At 35.0% G+C, this 17,520-nt stretch overlaps 2 protein-coding genes across 2 annotated transcripts in view; one reads left to right on the top strand and one right to left on the bottom strand.

Annotated features, from left to right (window-relative positions):
* LOC145668813 (uncharacterized) overlaps positions 1 to 15,824 on the top strand; it is a 24,001-nt gene extending 8,177 nt beyond the window's left edge. Inside the window, exon 2 of the mRNA XM_081736984.1 lies at positions 15,650 to 15,824. The gene's annotated coding sequence lies outside the window, so the exon portion shown is untranslated. The remainder of the gene's footprint in view (positions 1 to 15,649) is intronic.
* Positions 1 to 17,520, bottom strand: part of SCAP (SREBP cleavage activating protein) — a 441,101-nt gene that overhangs the window by 377,476 nt on the left and 46,105 nt on the right. The gene's annotated exons all lie outside the window — the stretch shown is intronic.

Raw genomic sequence — 17,520 nt, 5'->3', positions numbered from 1 at the left:
TTTCAATATTTCCACTGCAGTGTGCAGCCCTTACTGTGCTGTGAGTGAATGTGTGTGAATGTTTATCTAATGTAATGGCAGCTGTTACCTCTTCTACTGGGAGGTCATCTGGTGGCGGTGATCTATAACAACAAACAAAGCTGCTGGATGGAAGGATCGGGTTTCTTGTTGAACAAATCATCAATTCTCTCCAGCAGCAAAAGCAATCAAAATCTTTAACAACATTTTGTATACCGAAATGCATCGAAATGTTTATAAACAAACATTTATGACATGTGAAAGATTATTAGAAAAAGTTATAATATTTGGTTAGACGAGGAAGAACTACGAAAACGGCGTTGTTATGTTGTTCAAATGTCAGTTGAAATGTTTATTAACACAGTAAGACTCTAATATCATCATCCTTATGACGTACCTATTTGGTTCATATTTCTAGCGTTTTCATATAGTTTTCATATTACCACAAAAAAAAAAAAAAAAAAAACTATGCGAGGACTAAATTTGTCTATTCAAACATTGATAACCACTCTAAACTAATGTTAAAATATTGACACTCGACTGAAATATACGCACATCGAATGCGCTTTTGACTAAACACTAAGGTGTTAATATAGATATCTCTAAAATCTTAATCCGATTTTAAAGCTTGAAAACGATTAGTTCTATTTAGTGTTGTTTATGTACAAAAATATGCCCTGGTTTCTTCCTTAATTTCACCTAGAGATTAATTAGAATCCTTCCGCATACGGAAGGTTCCACAAGGGTGTGATAGGCCCATAACAGCATTTAAACTACGCTTGTAATTGGAGTAATATTGTGTAATAATTTGCGTGTTTTTAAATGTTGATAAATGTTCTTCGTTAGGATTCGTACAATCGATCTATCAACTTATAGCTCTACTATAAAAGCTCATAACAGCTCGAATGTAACAGTAAAACAATATTTGAGATATAAGACTTGATTGAACTACTGTAGTCCACAAGACTCGAGAAATTTCCTATCTCGTCTCGGTTCTTGACTCGGAAACGAGACTAGAATTATGATGTTTGTAATTTCGTCTCAAATTTAAAAATATGCTTTTCGTCTCTGTTTGAGACGAGAATCGAGACAAGACGGAAAATTTATCGTCTAGGTGGCAACAGTAATAGTGTCATGAATGAAACCCCTATGTTCGAAAGACCAAATGTTCAACTTCATACATGTATTAAGTTTATATAGGTCTACGTATACACAAGTCATCATTCGACTTCAGTGCTGTACTGAGTTTAAGAAAACAACATAAATTTGCTACAAAATGCAAACTAATTGTAGTTACATCAAGTTTTCATTTTACCAATGTTCAATGTGGCCTCCTCCGGCTGCATAGCACACATAAAGTCGATGGTAGTTGAACTCTTTTGACGAATATTTGCGAGTTAACTGATGGGTAGCGGCAGATGTCAGTAGCATGCATCGCTTCTGCACGCTAGTGACATCTTCCACCAACCAAACGAAACTTGGACACTCCCTAGTTTCATTCAAATATGATTAGCCGCTTTCAAGCTATAACTCATACGACTTTAGAGACGTCCTGTATATCAAAAAAGCAGACGGATCAAATCTAATACGTAATCTCTTCTATAATGTGCGTACAGTCTTGTTTAAAAATATGGCCACCCACCTTGCTTTAAAAGGCCATATTCTGCAACCGTAAGTAGGACATTACAATACTTCGTCTCTAAATAAAGATCGTAATTAGCTAAATAAAACCACACTTGTTTGCTTTAATTTGAACTGAAGGGAAGACTGTATAGGACTTCAAAGAGAAGTAGGTGATTTTTTTAAAAGCAAAACTGTACGTTGCAGTTTTATCTTCATCCTCAGATAACCACTTGCTCGGATGCCTTGTTATTCTTGCCTTCATGTCTTGAGAAGGAGATGTCCTGATTAGTATTTCAGATTTTTTTTTTCGCCATACTTAGCAAGTATCAAGAATAAATAATAAATATCCATGCATGTAAAATTATATTTTTATACTTATGTTCAGATTGGGACAGTTTTCTTATTAAGACATTGGCGATCATTGCAACATTCTTGAACTTACCAATAGGGCGGAAAACATATAGAGCAGACTGAATATTTCCCACAGACTGAAAGTATATAGGGCATATTTTCTATACATCGAAAGAAATACAAATTTTGATTCCTTCTACGAATGGAGAAAAAGATTGATAAAGATGGGTAAAAAAAAAAAAAAAAACTTTGATATAACAAATTTCAACCAATCACTACCGGAAGCACGGTGGAGAGATTACTTCAAAATTTTAAACAGCAAGGGATTAATTGAAGCATTAGATTTTAATCAACGAGATGAAAAAAAAAAAAAAAAACCTCAGACACTAAAGAGGAAGAAATTGCAAAGGACAATAACGCAGATGGAGTTCAGGATGCACGTTGCGATGTCTAATATCTATTTAAAAGGAACTTACAACGAGATACTTTGTATCGGTTGATAATTACTTGCATCTTGGGCAGAAAGTGCTTCTACACAAGCACTATACCTGATATAATGTTAACTAAAGATAACAAAAGAAGAATGTTTTAATATGTAATAAATATACATTATTATTGTATAGTCGGTTGCTATGTAGTTGTTTATAGATACTCAATGGACATGTTTTGATTGCAAGTCAGTTTGTGTGAATATACGTTAAAAAGGAATCAACGAATAAATTATCTAATACTTATCATGGACTTGTAATTTCAGTATAAAAGGTGATAATACTAGTGAATATAATTACGGAAGATATTTTAAGGTGTAAACAATTATTGCCACTAAAGACTTACTTATATTATTAGCCGAACCAGGGTTGACGACTACCTTTGGTGAGTCGTTGTAAACTCTGAGAAAGGGTCTGTAGGAGAAAACATGGTATTCTGGTAGGCTCAAGTGCAGGCGCGCACCTAGAAATTTTTGTTGAGAAGGGACCAAATTTTGGAAGGGGAGGTGCAATACTACAAGCTACTACGTTTACGTAGAATTGAACAGGTAATATTCTGCACCCGAAAAGACGAAAAGTAATTGTGAAATACTTCCACCTACACAGATGAAGTGTAAGATCAATATTTTCATGCTACATTAATCATTTCACTATTACGCAAGTATAGTTTTGTTGAGAAAGTGTATGCTGAGTTAAGAATTTTTGGGGGGAGGAGTTCGGACCCGGGTAAAGAATCCGTGTGGGTGCGCCCTGCTCAAGTGTATACTACTTGGAGACATCATATTACTTTTTGCGGAATCTGAAATTTAAAAACAAATAAGAAGAAACAGAAAAGTTTAGAGTAAATTATGAGAAATGACCTTTAAAAGTTAAAGCAATGCTTATTAGAACATAAGGATCTAAATCAGTTATAGAAGTAGAAGAAGGAAAGTAGAAGGAGCTAGTTTTCGGTACTTACGTAAAGACAAAGATATGAATGCCGAGAAGCTGGTCTAGCGGCTAATACGATGGCTTTGTTGCACATTTAATTCCGGGTGAGAGAGTTGAAAATTTTGAATGCATTCCACTTTAAACTCTAGATCCATATAGCTTCATTGCTGAACAGGATGATAAGCTTACATTTCAATAGAACCAACCAACCAGAAGCTTTGGGGAAAAGAAGAAAAGCATATTTTATGAGTCTTAGTGTTAAGAAAACGCAAAATATTTCGTTGGATGATTGTGGGATTTGAGTTTAGCGTCCCGTTCAGCACTAAAGGCAATATGAGACATGGAGCTACAACTTAACGTGGGTTCCGAATTACATGAGCTCTCACCGGAAATCGAACCTTAGTCTTTCGGCTGTCTACGCTAACCATATAAGCACGAGGGAGCTCACCAAATATTTCGTGTGGAGTACTGTACTCTAACGGAATAGTGGGGCCGCAGTGGCTCAGTGGTAGACTGGTGCTTGGGGTCCCGGGTTCAAACCCTGCTCCCGCCAAGTGAACTTTGTGACGGACAAACACCGTGTGCGTGGTTTTTCTCGGGGTTCTCCCGTTTCTTCCCACTTTCATCATTCCACCATTTAATTCATCTCTCATCATCACCGTCTCCTTTAGCCTAACCGGCATAACCGTGGGACGTAAAACTCAAAAATTGCATTTCATTTTCATTTCTAACGGAATAGATACATAATCATTACGCAATAGGATGGAAAAATACCAGATGCTTTCGAAGTGCGAGTGTTTAGGATATTATTGGAGAAATTGTATTCTGAAGAACATGAACGAAGGTGTTGTGAAAGAGAAGAAGGAAAGACTGTAGTTGATGGACAAGATTTTTAAAACGGGTAACTGATAGATCGATACTAAATAAACTTAGGTCTGCAGCATCTGAAGGCATCTCAAGTGACCTGTCAATAATGACTAATACTTATAAATGACGATCAAGAGGAGTGTTCAATGATATATCGATTAGAAAAGCACGATAATAGAAAATTTTTGGAGTAACTCGGAAATCAATATGTTGTTCCTATCCAAAATGGCAGGCATCATCAAAAGTGCTTCTTTTTTTTTTTTTTTTTTTTTTTTTTTAAATCAAGACTTTTTAAATGGCATATCACCCGACGGTTTCAATTTGGTACTCCCCTTCTTTTATCACGCTCCTAGGATAAGTAGGTGATTTCGTTTGTCATAAAATTAGCTCACTGAAAATATAAATAAATAAATATTTGTAGACGCTACGTGTCGGGGCTTTTCGTAGTTAATTTTTTATTCGTTTCTGATATTCTCTGCCGGTTAGAAGAGTCTATATGAACTAAGAGATATTTGTGTTTCCCATGCTTATTAAACTCATGGGTATAAAAAATAAAATTTAACGGTATACTAATAATTCCTATAGAGACAATGGTCTTGTTTAGTGTAAGCATGAATTTTGACGCATTGAAAATAGCACCAGTTGTGCTTGACTAAATAAAGGCAATTAAATTGTGATAAAATTTCCTAATAAATTTTTGGAAATTTAATAGGATCCTAATACGAATCCCTTTTAAAAAGTTTCCAAAATTTTACCCTTAAAATTTTACTATTGATAAATTTTATTAAAAACATTTATAAAAGTGTAGTAAATATAATATAATGAACTACATAAATAGGCTATAATTTTTATTTAAGAAAAAGTTTGGTATCTCCTGATCTAGGAAAATAACCGTGTTTTAAAGAAATCAAAACCTTTTATGTAATTACATGTGGTATGGATCTAACGTTAAATGAATTTAAATTGTTACACTTTAAGGTGGTCTGTGATGTTTAAGGTGGGTTTAAAGGAACCTTGAATCACCAACAGACAGCAGCATATTTCCCCTCTTTTCAATGTACAGTATTTTGGTACGGACATATGATGCGACAATATTAGCAACAATGCAGTCAAAACAAGTCAGTTTCACTCTTGGTGTTTTTTACAAGTCAGAAAGGTGTCTTTTACGATAAAGAACAGTTGTAAATTATGAATATTTCCAACAAAAATATTCCTTCACATTAAACTGAAAGAAAGAAAGTAAAAAAAAGCTATTTTTTGGCAATCATTCGTGATATCCCGCAAAAGGGTTTCGCTGCTCCTAGGCACGTGCCTACTGGGTTTCTTTGGTAATTCGCCACTGGGAACATTAGATATACTAAGATGAAAATTTGTTGGGAAACTGAACAATTCAATAGGCCCGTGCACAGTCCTATATTCCAGCTCTTGGTGTGTTAAGGAATGGCGATGTACACATAAATACTGTGAACGCTACTCTTGCGGGATGGTGTCTGCACTCACAAACTCAAGCCCCGATCGTTACACGTTAATAGTAGGCCCCATTCTTCATTATTTCGGTGTTGAACAAGGACGCAAAAACTTGAAATACGAACTTTTATAGGTATATATTAATATATATTTTAGCTATAATTAATTCTATTGCTTGTCTCACTTGTGCCAAAGTGGAGATATAATTAGTGATGCAGAAAAAATAATCATTCAGAGTGGCCAAGTGGTAAATGTGCTTGTTTTCTGTGCCCGGGTTTCTGGGTTCGGTTCCGGTTCTCACGGACACTATATCTAATCCTATCTTAAGCACAAGGTCTCACCTAACATTAGAGTCATTACACAGTGATCAATAAGAAAGAAAAATAATCCATTGTTTCGATGAATAATCAAGTGAGTGCATTGAGTTTTATAGGAGTTCAATTTTAATCTTTCAGCGTCTTCCATAAATCAGAAACTTTTCTGGTAGCGTCTGCAGTTTAACCACAAATGTATTTAAAAACTTGAATAAATCTACTTTGAAATTCGAACTACTCTATATAAGTTTCGACATCTTACTTCCCATTTAGCTTTCGACAAGAGAAAAAAAGCTAACTTTGCTGTCGAATATTACATTAACTAGGTACCTTTACTGGAAAATTCACTTCTTTAAATTTTTTCATCATATTCGTAGCTGAGTCCTAATGTGTGGGCTTTGATTATAGACACTCGTTATGTGTTAGAGGAGAAACTAAAGTGATTCGTGAAATTGATTATACCTTGAATTATATAGCTTAGTGGATTGCCTGATTAAGCTGTAGCAATTGCAGTTTCGACTATCTTTCTGCGCATCCATGGCTGTCTCTGAATGGTGTAAACAACGAATTTCGAACAGGCTTTAGTCACCAATAGGGTTGCCTACAAAATTTCAAGTTGTCTCGTCTCGAATAGTGTATATTTTTCTATTGGAAGAACTTTGTCTCGTGGTCAATCCTAGTCGCCAATTATTTAGCATTATACGACTGTTTTATACGCAAATTTTCGTGCATGTAATACTAATTTGTGGTTCACAAGTGGTCAAAAGCGTCATGGTGCCTATTGGTGGACTATTTGAAGAAGCCCAAGAGGTCAAAAATCAATGTTCTTTATGCAAGGAAAGGGAAGATTGAAAAGATATACATATTTGAGAACAGTATCACTGATCTCAAATCGATCTAAGTTTGTTTTCTAAGTATTTAGAGAGAGAGAGAGAGAGAGAAATGAATGGCAGAGCCATTATAACAATTATAACATGTCAGCATGTCAATCTTCCAAACAAAATTTAGATTTAGTGACTGACAGTGCTTTGAATAATTTAATTAATAATTTGTTTCTAAAAAATCTAAACTTTCTTACGTAAATAAATGTTTTTTTTTTAATCCCTTTAAAATTATATATTTCGGTGTCTAAATGTGTTATTCTGAAACCAATTTCTACAGTAAATTATTTTGAATTACTACAGTAATAATACATGTATATTTAATAAAAAAAAAACTTAACCTTTTGCTTCTCAGGTATACACATAACTGAAAATCTAGTCAGTAATTAAAAGACCTGTAGTCTTATTGCTAAAAAAGAAATCGGTTAATCAGTCAATCAATTAGCAATAAGATAAATTTTCGGACGTAGTTGTATTATCTCAAATGAATAATAAATACAAATAAATAAATAAATAAATAAATGGAAATCTAAATTACGAATTTACGAATATTTAATCGTATGCTTCGGAACCTCGGCCATTTCAACCTACAGTGTGGCGGGGAGGAGACCTTGAATTTCCCCTATCTCAGTTGTGTTCTAGGAAGAGGATATTTGTAGACAAGAAGAAATCTAACATATTCACTGAGGAGAAGTTTTCTGGTTGGTCTACGGCTTGTCACATTCGTTTCTTTTTTTTTTCTTTTTTTTTTAACTTCTAAGGAAGAGCAACAACTCGACTCACTCCTTTTTTCCATACAATTTTCACGACTTGAATGACATTCACAGCTGGATGAACGGTGTTGCCAGTTCCTTACACTACTTTCTACCCAATCCCCCTCTAATGTTCTTTTTACCGTTCCTTATTTTCTTTCTTTCAAAGACAATGCACTTTGGACAGTTTGTTTTTTAACGATGTCTTCTCCCATCTTTCCTTTTTCTTCCCTTTTTGTTTCGCTTAACATTGTCACACAAGTGTTCTTCAAGGCCCATAGTTGACTTATTTACTCTCTCTTAGGAATTATACATACGTAGTGTATGTATGTATATATATTTCCTTGAATTTTGTCTTTGGTCCTCCTTTTCCTTATAACTTAACACACTTTTCTCTTACTGAAAAGAATGTTGGAGCCTTACTAATTACCTGTCATTAATATGACCAGAAATATTTTTTTTTGCTGAGATTGGCGAAATAGAGTGCTAAATTTCCAAGTACGAAACCAATAAAAACTTAATTAAGCCGACTGGTCGGCAATTTGAAATTATAGAATGTACGATCACGTAGTGTTTCCTACGAAACGAGATTTGGAGCTTCTCGTCTCGAAATGATACCAGGAAAGTACTGTCTCATCTCGAAAATTGTAACTATATATTACCAAAGCTCGTCTCGTCTTGTCCCGTCTCGTGAGCAACAATTTCTGATTTCCTTGACTAAAGTTTGCTACTCAATTGTCCTCACGACTCTGGATGAACGCTGAAATCCCAACGCTGTCTCTGAGTCCGAATGGTTCACCCATTCGAGCATTAATCAGGTCCATTGTTGCTTGACTTCGGTAATCTTAGGAAACAGGTACTAATTATAGATTTCCTAATATATTACTGTTTGTTAGTGTCGCTAAATGAAATCTGTAACTCGAAATATTCAAATAATTTACACACAATTATTTCAGAACACTATTATCTATTGAAAAAAGGGCAGAGGGCATCTCTGATTACATTCCTACTTAGACTGTCTCCATAGATTTTTGACATTTTATTTTTAATATAACTAATCCGTTTCGACTTCCAATAAAATGGGTTTCCGCAAAAGGATTATCTTAGCTTTTCGTTACCATAATGAGTTGATACACAAGTAACTCTATGTCCTTGTCACGTCCGATAAGTAGTCCCTCTTGTAAAATTCACAAATATCCTATAGCCATGTTTCTCATAAGAAGTGACCTGTAAGCAATGATGCATGTTCTGAAGACCAATTACTGATCATTTAGGCAAGAAAATTTGTATTTTATACAAAATATAAATTTATTTGAATTTCAGATGACTACACTCATTATACATATGTCCACCTCACATTTAATTGAGAGATTGATTTCGGACTATAATAGGGACGTCAGCACCGAGGTTGTTTGTTCCCATCATACTTATCAAAATTATTGACAAGATCAATTATGTTAGTAAGTACTAATTTTTAGGTGAATTCTGAAGAAACTTGATTGTTTTTGCCTAAATGTAAAGCATATACAAACAAACGCTTATCTCGGAAAACTCGAAATAATCTTCAAACAAGTTCCTATTTGTGAAGAGTTAAAAAAAAAAAAAAAAAATCAAACTAGTTCAGCTACAATTGTATTTGTCTACTTGAGATGTATTAAATGTCGCATTTGCAGATGAGTTAACTATATACTCAGATGACGAGCAGGTATTTTCTGTTTCGCAGGGTACAATAAGAAATATTGATACATTGGTGTATCATGCAGTGATTTAGAATCGTTTTCATGACTAGCAATTAGTAGTTAAAATTGAGAAGAGAATTCCACCACTAATCTACTTCGATTTCTTGACCAACTGGTAATATAAAATTCCTAATTAAACTGATGTATTGTTATTTTTTTTAATACACATTTATCAAAAAGCGAGTACCAGCGTAATGTTTTGATAGTATAACAGTATCTTCATCAAACACAAGAATATTTTTTTAAAAAAACTGTAAAGCATACGTGGTTTCATGTATTTTAGATGCATTCTTGTATCTGGCAAAAATACTGTTATAGCATCAAAACTCCCCCACCCCCGCCCTATTATTTTAAGTGTGTTGTGTGTGTGTGTGTTGTGTGTGTGTGTGTGTGTGTGTGTGTGTGTGTGTGTGTGTGTGTGTGTGTGTTCACACTTAAATCAGTGTAATATTAATATGTTCACAAGATTGAATGGTGGATTATTAATAGAAGTCTATAATTTTCTCGAAAGTAACGGTACCATGATTTGTAAGTTTCAACTTCAAAACTTTTACTTACGTAATTGCTTTAAAGAAGGAATACGTGATGGCTAAGTGATAGCTAATGCTCATCTCTGGACAGGGATCCTAGATTCAGTTGCAGGCCATATCAGTTTGTGATGTACAACATCCTGTCCGTGAGTTTTTTTTTTTTCGAGATCCTTTTGTTTCCTTTGAAATTCCTATTTCACAAATTATTTATAACAATTTCCTTTCAATAGTCACACGTCTCCTTTAGAACAAAACGAAATGAAAAGAAAAAAGAAACAGAGGCATATTGTGGGATATTAAATTAAAAATTTCATTTTATTTATATAACGCATGTTTGTTTTAAAGATACACCGTTCTAACATGTAGAGTTGTATTAGCCGTAGTTCTGCACAAGGATAATTTGCCAAGAGCAAATCACTTCTTTTAGTGATATTTCAAATAACAAATGTTTTTATGCATGTTAAGGTGAATTGCTTTGTTTACGACATGTAGTCCTCTCGTGTTACTTTCGACTTAGAAGTTACTGGTAACAGCCGACGTCACTTTTTGTTCTTGGTTAAACTAGTTACAGTTGGAGGAGTAAAATGTTAAGGATCAAGAATTCCATCAAATTTAACAGTAGAATGGAATGGCGGCAGGCGATATGTCTCTCAGACACAAACGAATTGGGTTACAACTTTGGAGCACCTGCAAAAAACGACCTGACACTAGAAATTTACTTGGCACTACCCGGATTCCAAAGAAAATTGAACAGTGGCTAAAGTGCAAAGTAGTGTTTCAACAAGAAGACAATATTACCTGACAGAAACAAACTACAACCTAATTACGTGCTATATTCTCAGGAACATTTTAAAATAAAGGAAGCTGAATGTGATCTTAACCTGAAACAAAACACACCAGTTATTTTTAAAACTTTATTAAGCAAATATACAAATAATGTGTGTTTTTCGTAATACATTATTGTGGTAAAATAATTTACTATAAACTTTAATGATTTTAACTAATTGATAAGTAAAAATATTCACACAACATTTTACTACTTTTATAACTAGCATCAATTACTGCTTCGCTGGGTTAAATTAAGAAAAAGAAATCAATATGTTCCGTTAATCAGTCATTTTTTACTATTACTAAAGAACTCTTTGATATTGGGTCATTTTCGGTGATTTTTTATACCCCTCTCCCCTCCCCATGTTGGGAAGCACTGCATCGGAAGTATCATTGTTCATCTCAGCGACCGAGAAAACTATGAATTCGACACTGATATTGGTCATTTCGGTCATTTTTATATATTTCCCCTCCACTTCCCCAAGTTTTGGGCCGAATTTGGGTCTAAACGGCATCACAAGTGTCACTGTTCATCTCAGCAACACCAACAACTATAGATTCGACACTAATGTCGGTCATTTTCGATCATTTTCAAATGTCTCTCCCCCCTGAGCTACACCGTCAAAGTGATATGACAAAAAACAACTCAGATTCAAACTTAATCTAGGTTGAAAATTTGATCGAGATCGGTCCGTGGTTTAAGAATTATTAAATTTTATTTATTTTCGTATCTCCCACTCCCATCCCCCTCCTCAAAGTTCTACCGTAAAAGTGAAATGATAAAAAAAAAAAAACACATGTCAGGCCCAAACCTCATCTACAGTAGCGTACGCAGGAATTTATTTCGGGAGGGGTCCAAACTCAATATGAGGGTATTTTATATTAAAATTTCTAAAATTGCCCCTAAAATTAGGCTAAATTTACACGAAAGTTGAAGTTTCAGGGGGACTCCCAAGACCCACCCCTGCGTACGTCCCTGCTCATCTATGTTGAAAATTTCATCGAGATTAATCGTTTGGTTCAAGAGTTATTAAGTTTTATTTTTTTTAACTCCTCCTCCCACTCCCCTAAGTTCTATCGTCAAAGTGACTAGATAAATAAAATTCCAGGCCAGATCCTCATCTATGTTGAAAATTAAATCGAGATCGGTCGGCTGGTTCAAGAGTAATGAAGTCAGAAACATAATCACTTTCATTTTTATTTTTTACATATACCTTCCCTACGTTGCACCGTCAAAATTAAATGATAAAAATTATCCCAGGCCCGAATGTCATCTATGTTAAAAATTTGATAGAGATCGGTTGGGTGATTCAAGAGTTCAGTTCTACTTCATGTATGTTGAAAATTTGATCGAGATCGGTCTGGTGGTTCAAGAGTTATTAAGTTTTTTTTTTTTTATTTATTTTTATATATCCCTTCCCTTCCCTCCCCCTTCCCTAAGTTCTACCATCAAAATGAAATAATAAAAAAGACTTCCCAGGTTCGATACTTATTGCTAGGAAGATATTTATTGAGCTTGTATATCTCCCCCTTCCCCTCCCTCCCCTACGTTGAACCGTCAAAGTGAAATGGTAAAATCCATCTCAGGCATGAACGTCATCTATGTTGAAAATTTGATCGAGATTGGTCGTTTGGCTTAAGAGTTATTAAACCCCCTCCCCTAAGTTCTACCGTCAAAGTGAAAAGCTAAAAACACTCCCAGGCCAGAACTGCATCTACGTCAAAAATTTGATCGAGATTGGTCGGGTGGTTCAGGAGATTAAGAGTCACAAACATAGTAAGTTTCAATTTTATAATACAGATAAGTATTCTGCTATTACTCGTAACTCTAGCCTCGAACTTTAGTTTTAGATCGAAGTTTTAGATCAACTATTGCTTGTCAATAGTAGTTTCATTCCTCCTCAATCATTTTCCTTCTACTACCACATATGTATTTCATAAATACGCTAAAGTGTCTTGTTAAACAGCTCAAGGGCCACGATGTCTCAGTGGTAGAGCGCTTGCCTCTGGTGCGGGGGGTCCCTGGTTCGATCCCGGCCAAGTAAGTTTGTGGTGGACAACATCGTATCCGTGAATTTTCTCGGGGTGCTCCTGTTTCCTTCCACATTCTCATTCGTCCAATTCTTCCATCATCATTCATTTCCCTTTTTCACCCATCTTCCTTATCCTACAGGGTATAAATATGGGACGTTAAGCTGAAAGATTTTCACTTAAACAGGTCAATAATATGTTTCATCTTCAATACTACTAATAATTTCCAACTTTTGCCCTACTTTCTTATTATTTTCCATTCTATCTAATTATCATTTAAAAAACTCTTTTCGATATTAATACTATAAAAAACTAATATTCAAATATTGGAACAAAATTAAAGGGTATAGCTGAATATAGGTGAGCACACATTTTGTTCTGAAATGAAGGCGTTCGCATTTATTGCAATCTACAATTAATGTAGAATATCATAGTCAGTTCGCGGGTGAAGTACGCGCCTTTAGCGTGGGAGACCCGGGTTCGATTCCTTGCGGGAGTTTATGTGGTTCGGATTCCACGTTAATCAGTAGGTCCACGTCTCATATAACCTCGCTGCTGAACGGGACGCTAAACTAAAATCAATTCAACTCAAGAACTGCGGTTCAAATGTATGTTATGGTAACTCCACCCATACGCACCGACTACGTGGGTGCTCCGGGGCTCCGGCACAGGCCCGTATCCAGGGGGAGTCTAGGGGGCCTGGGCCCCGTAAATTTTTGCTGGCCCCCTAAAAGTTTTACAGTAGGCTTGCAAAAGGGTGCTGAAATATCATATGGTTGGATCGGGACCCCCTAACTTCAGCCAGGCCCCCCCCTACATTTTGGGGCAGGCTACGGGCCTGCTCCGGCACTCACACAAATAATCTTGAACCCGTTTCTCTTGCATTTATGTCAACCGTGTTACCAACTGAGCTAGGGCAGCCCCCAACTTATCCTCACAGCACAGCCCTTTCTGACAGTATTTATAAAATATTTTAACTAAAAATACATCAATCGAATACAGACTTCCAACACATCCACATATAGGCCATATAGGCCAACACATCCCGCCATTGATATGCACCCACATAAATTTTGAAAAGTCGGCGCCGTTGACTCCACCAATGGATCTCTGGCTTCTTGCCACTATAAGAAATCAAGAGTGCATTATATTGGAGGAATTCTAATTGACGTGTGCAAATGGATATTTGTAGAATGAAACCATAATTGCACAGTGCATGTAGCATTGAGAAATTTATTCTTTTTCTTAGATCAGAAATCTTTCGATTGGTTAGACACAACTTTTCTTCTTTTCCCTATCCTGAGCCAGACTTTTCATTTACATTTTTTTTTATGCATCTTGAGTAATTGTAAACCAGTCCTAATTGGTCCGCTTGAATGCTAAGAGGCTTAAGTCCAAAATATAAATTTTTTAGCAGAGAAATTTGAAGTGTAACACTTCACAAACAATTCATATTTCTCTTATGACGGCAACTAAAACAATAACTATACAGTTTATTGTCTTACAATTTACTATTTACAAGAAGAAAGATACCTATGTATAGATGTGAATGAAAGCACATCTCTTAAAAATTATTGAATGAAAGTACTAAAAAAAAAAAAAAAAAAAAAATGGCTTACATGACATCCAAGCTGTCCAATACTTAACTTATCCAAGCTCTCCAGTTTCCAATGCTGCGTTTACTTCTTTGAACCACATGGGAAAGAAACGTTTCACAGAACTGCTATTCTCTTCAGGTTTAGTGACTCTATCAAGATATGTTGGGTAGGATCACTAGCAGTGGCCGAAGTGAGACGGTATGCGATGGTATGCCATACCGCCTCTGGTTTTTCCGTGATGAAGGCATACTGTCTCTGGTTTTTTTAGAGGTCAAGACATACCGTCACGGAAGAGTAGATGCTAAATACCTTTAATAAATAAATTTTTATACACAGTAATTTACGAATAGCTTTGCACGTAAAAACGTTTTATTTCTTATGTAGAAATAAATTCTAAGTTGATAACACTGACATTTTTTGTTATTTTTTTTCGATCTTTTGGTTTTAAAATTAGATGTCTTCAAAAAAGTTCATTTAGTTCATATTTTGATGTGCTATATTGAATTGTTTCTTTCGTATGTATGTGTGTGTCTTCTTGTCTTAATTCATATAAAGGTCGTGTTTTGAGCATGAGCGGGTTTAGGGTTGTCTCCTGTGGGGACGATTCTTCCGGGGGTTTGGAATACCCCTCAGTCGAATAGGAGATCCAGAAGACTTCCTGCAGAAAATTGTTCATTTAAAAACTCGGTTGTTGAGCATTTTCGTGTTTAAATACAACATAAGGGGATATATTTTTATTTTTCTCCCCAGAAAGTTGTCGGAAGAGATCAAAGTCTCTTCTTGCCCGTCCCCTCGTAAGTTAAGATACGCTCTCCAGTGGTTTTCAATCATTATATAAATAGAAATGCAATCTTTTAGGCAACATACCCTCACTGTATTTCAACATTTAGATAGCCGGTATGTCGAGTTAAAATCGTAATAAAACATACCGCCTCTGCTTTTTTTCCCCCTCCACTTCGAACACTGATCAATAGAATTTGTTTTGGGATCTAGACAGGACAACTGTATGTTCATAAGTGTGCTGAAGATGCTTAAATCTTACTTCTCCGGATAGTGATATTCCGGACATTTTATAAGTTTACGTCGTAAGTCAAATAACGGAATAGTTCACAACACTGAACATTGTAGGTATAGAAAACAGTAGAAAGTATGTTATCATTTTGCGTGTGTCATTATTAAAATTGCTACAAATTTAATTTAAATATTAATTTTTGTTTTTCTTTTCTTTTCAGAATTTTCGACCAAGAATGCTGTTTACGAGAGGTTGATTTTTCATTAATAATACCGATGGGTCCGTATTTGAAAGCATATGGTCTACTGCTTAATAAAGTACAAAAACAGTATACAAAGTGCAATGAAGGAAACAAATGAGCGAGTTGTTGGTTGAATGGTCATCGTACTTAAAAACATTTTGTTGATATTGGAAAGAAGAAACTATGACTTTGTAAATATTTCTCCCCTCCCCAAACAACAAAGAAGTGTGAATGTGAAAGTGAATAGAAATGGTAACTTTGCAAGGGTTATGCAGATACAAGAGGATAAATCTTTTATTTTCGTACTTAAGTGACTTTGACGCAAGTGAAAACAAAAAGTGCCTTAACTAGAAAACTGTTCCTATGTGATGCCAAATAGCATGACAATATATGTGATTATTACTATTATTCTAGTAGTTTTAATACACTATTTCTTTCTTTTTTTTTTAATGGTATGTTTTAAAAGTTAAATAGATGTATGAAAGTCTGTATGCTCTTTGCTAGAAGAAGTGAGTTTTACGAATGTTTGCAATGTAGATTTAGTTTAGTTATTTTGTTCTATTTACAGTTTGGCAAGTTTATATTGGAAAAATGCTCTTAATTGAAGTTTCACCTAAACAAGATAAATAAACTAAATTATATGTTTTATAGTTGGAGTAACTTTATTATTATTACTAGCTGAACCTACGCTCTCTACATAGCGTATCATTCACATACATGCATGAATCTTATTGTCATTTCTCACAACTGTACATGTCCCTTTAGAGACACAAGTAAAGGACGTCTTGATTAAAACCAGGATATCATAAACGGAAGATTTTTTCGATATTTTTTTTCAACATCTTACCGTTTGCAAGATTTGAGTCTACTTCCGGTTGGAGTTTCTAATTCATGTATGATTAATGTTTTCTTTCTTCTTGTATGCAGTATGTAATAAGTAAATACATTACATATTTTTTCTACACAATTAATTATATGCTGTTCATCGGGCAAAATGCTTCAAACAATAAAGATTCATCTTAGACTGGAGAAATGGTTATCCTTGGTTTTTAATTATCATTTGACCATGAAACGAACGCCTGAGAGATATACAACCCCTGTATACAACTATGTGGTGTTTGAATGTATAACTCGTAGGATATAATGATTTTCTTTTAAAATCATTTCCAGTGTACCTTAAAAAATGTAATGAAGAAATAACGGCCATGTTTTTTAAATATTCAATTAGAACTGGACAATCCACACAAAATTTGGAATCGACCAGTGAAAACAATACGTTTCTAGTACTTGTGGTTTTCGAGATCTCACTTTTCTTTGGAGATAAACATATAAACCTAGCATTTTAAGATATAGATTATTACTAGCAGCGTTCACCCCGCTTCGCTGCGGTCACCCCGGAACGCAATAAACTTTGTTACTTAGATAATTTTTACTTTTTCGCTTTCAAGTGATATGATAAAAACCATAGAAGATTGCACTAATGTTAACATTATATCGCCTGTCATTTATGTTAACCCGCCCCGCTTCGCTGCGGTCACCCCAACCCGCCCCGCTTCGCTGCGGTCATCCCGGAACGCAATAAACTTTGTTACTTAGATAATTTTTACTTTTTCGCTTTCAAGTGATTTATAGCGCCTGTCAGTTATGTTAACCCGCCGAGTCACAGGGTCATGCGGGTTGCATATAAATACGTTTATTTTTATACCTATGATGAACTAATAACAAAGGATTTGTACGTATGGACACCTGAATGGTCAATTATCTCAAGACACTGCTAATTGAAAATTAAAGTGATATGATAAAAACCATCTAGGGTCCACATCCTAACAACCCCCCAAAAATGAAAGAAA

This window comes from Thermobia domestica, chromosome 13 (genome assembly GCF_964235325.1).
Source record: "Thermobia domestica chromosome 13, izTheDome1.hap1.1, whole genome shotgun sequence".
Lineage (NCBI taxonomy): Eukaryota > Metazoa > Arthropoda > Insecta > Zygentoma > Lepismatidae > Thermobia > Thermobia domestica.
Note: the sequence above shows the minus strand (reverse complement) of the source record. Positions and strands in the feature narration are given on the sequence as shown.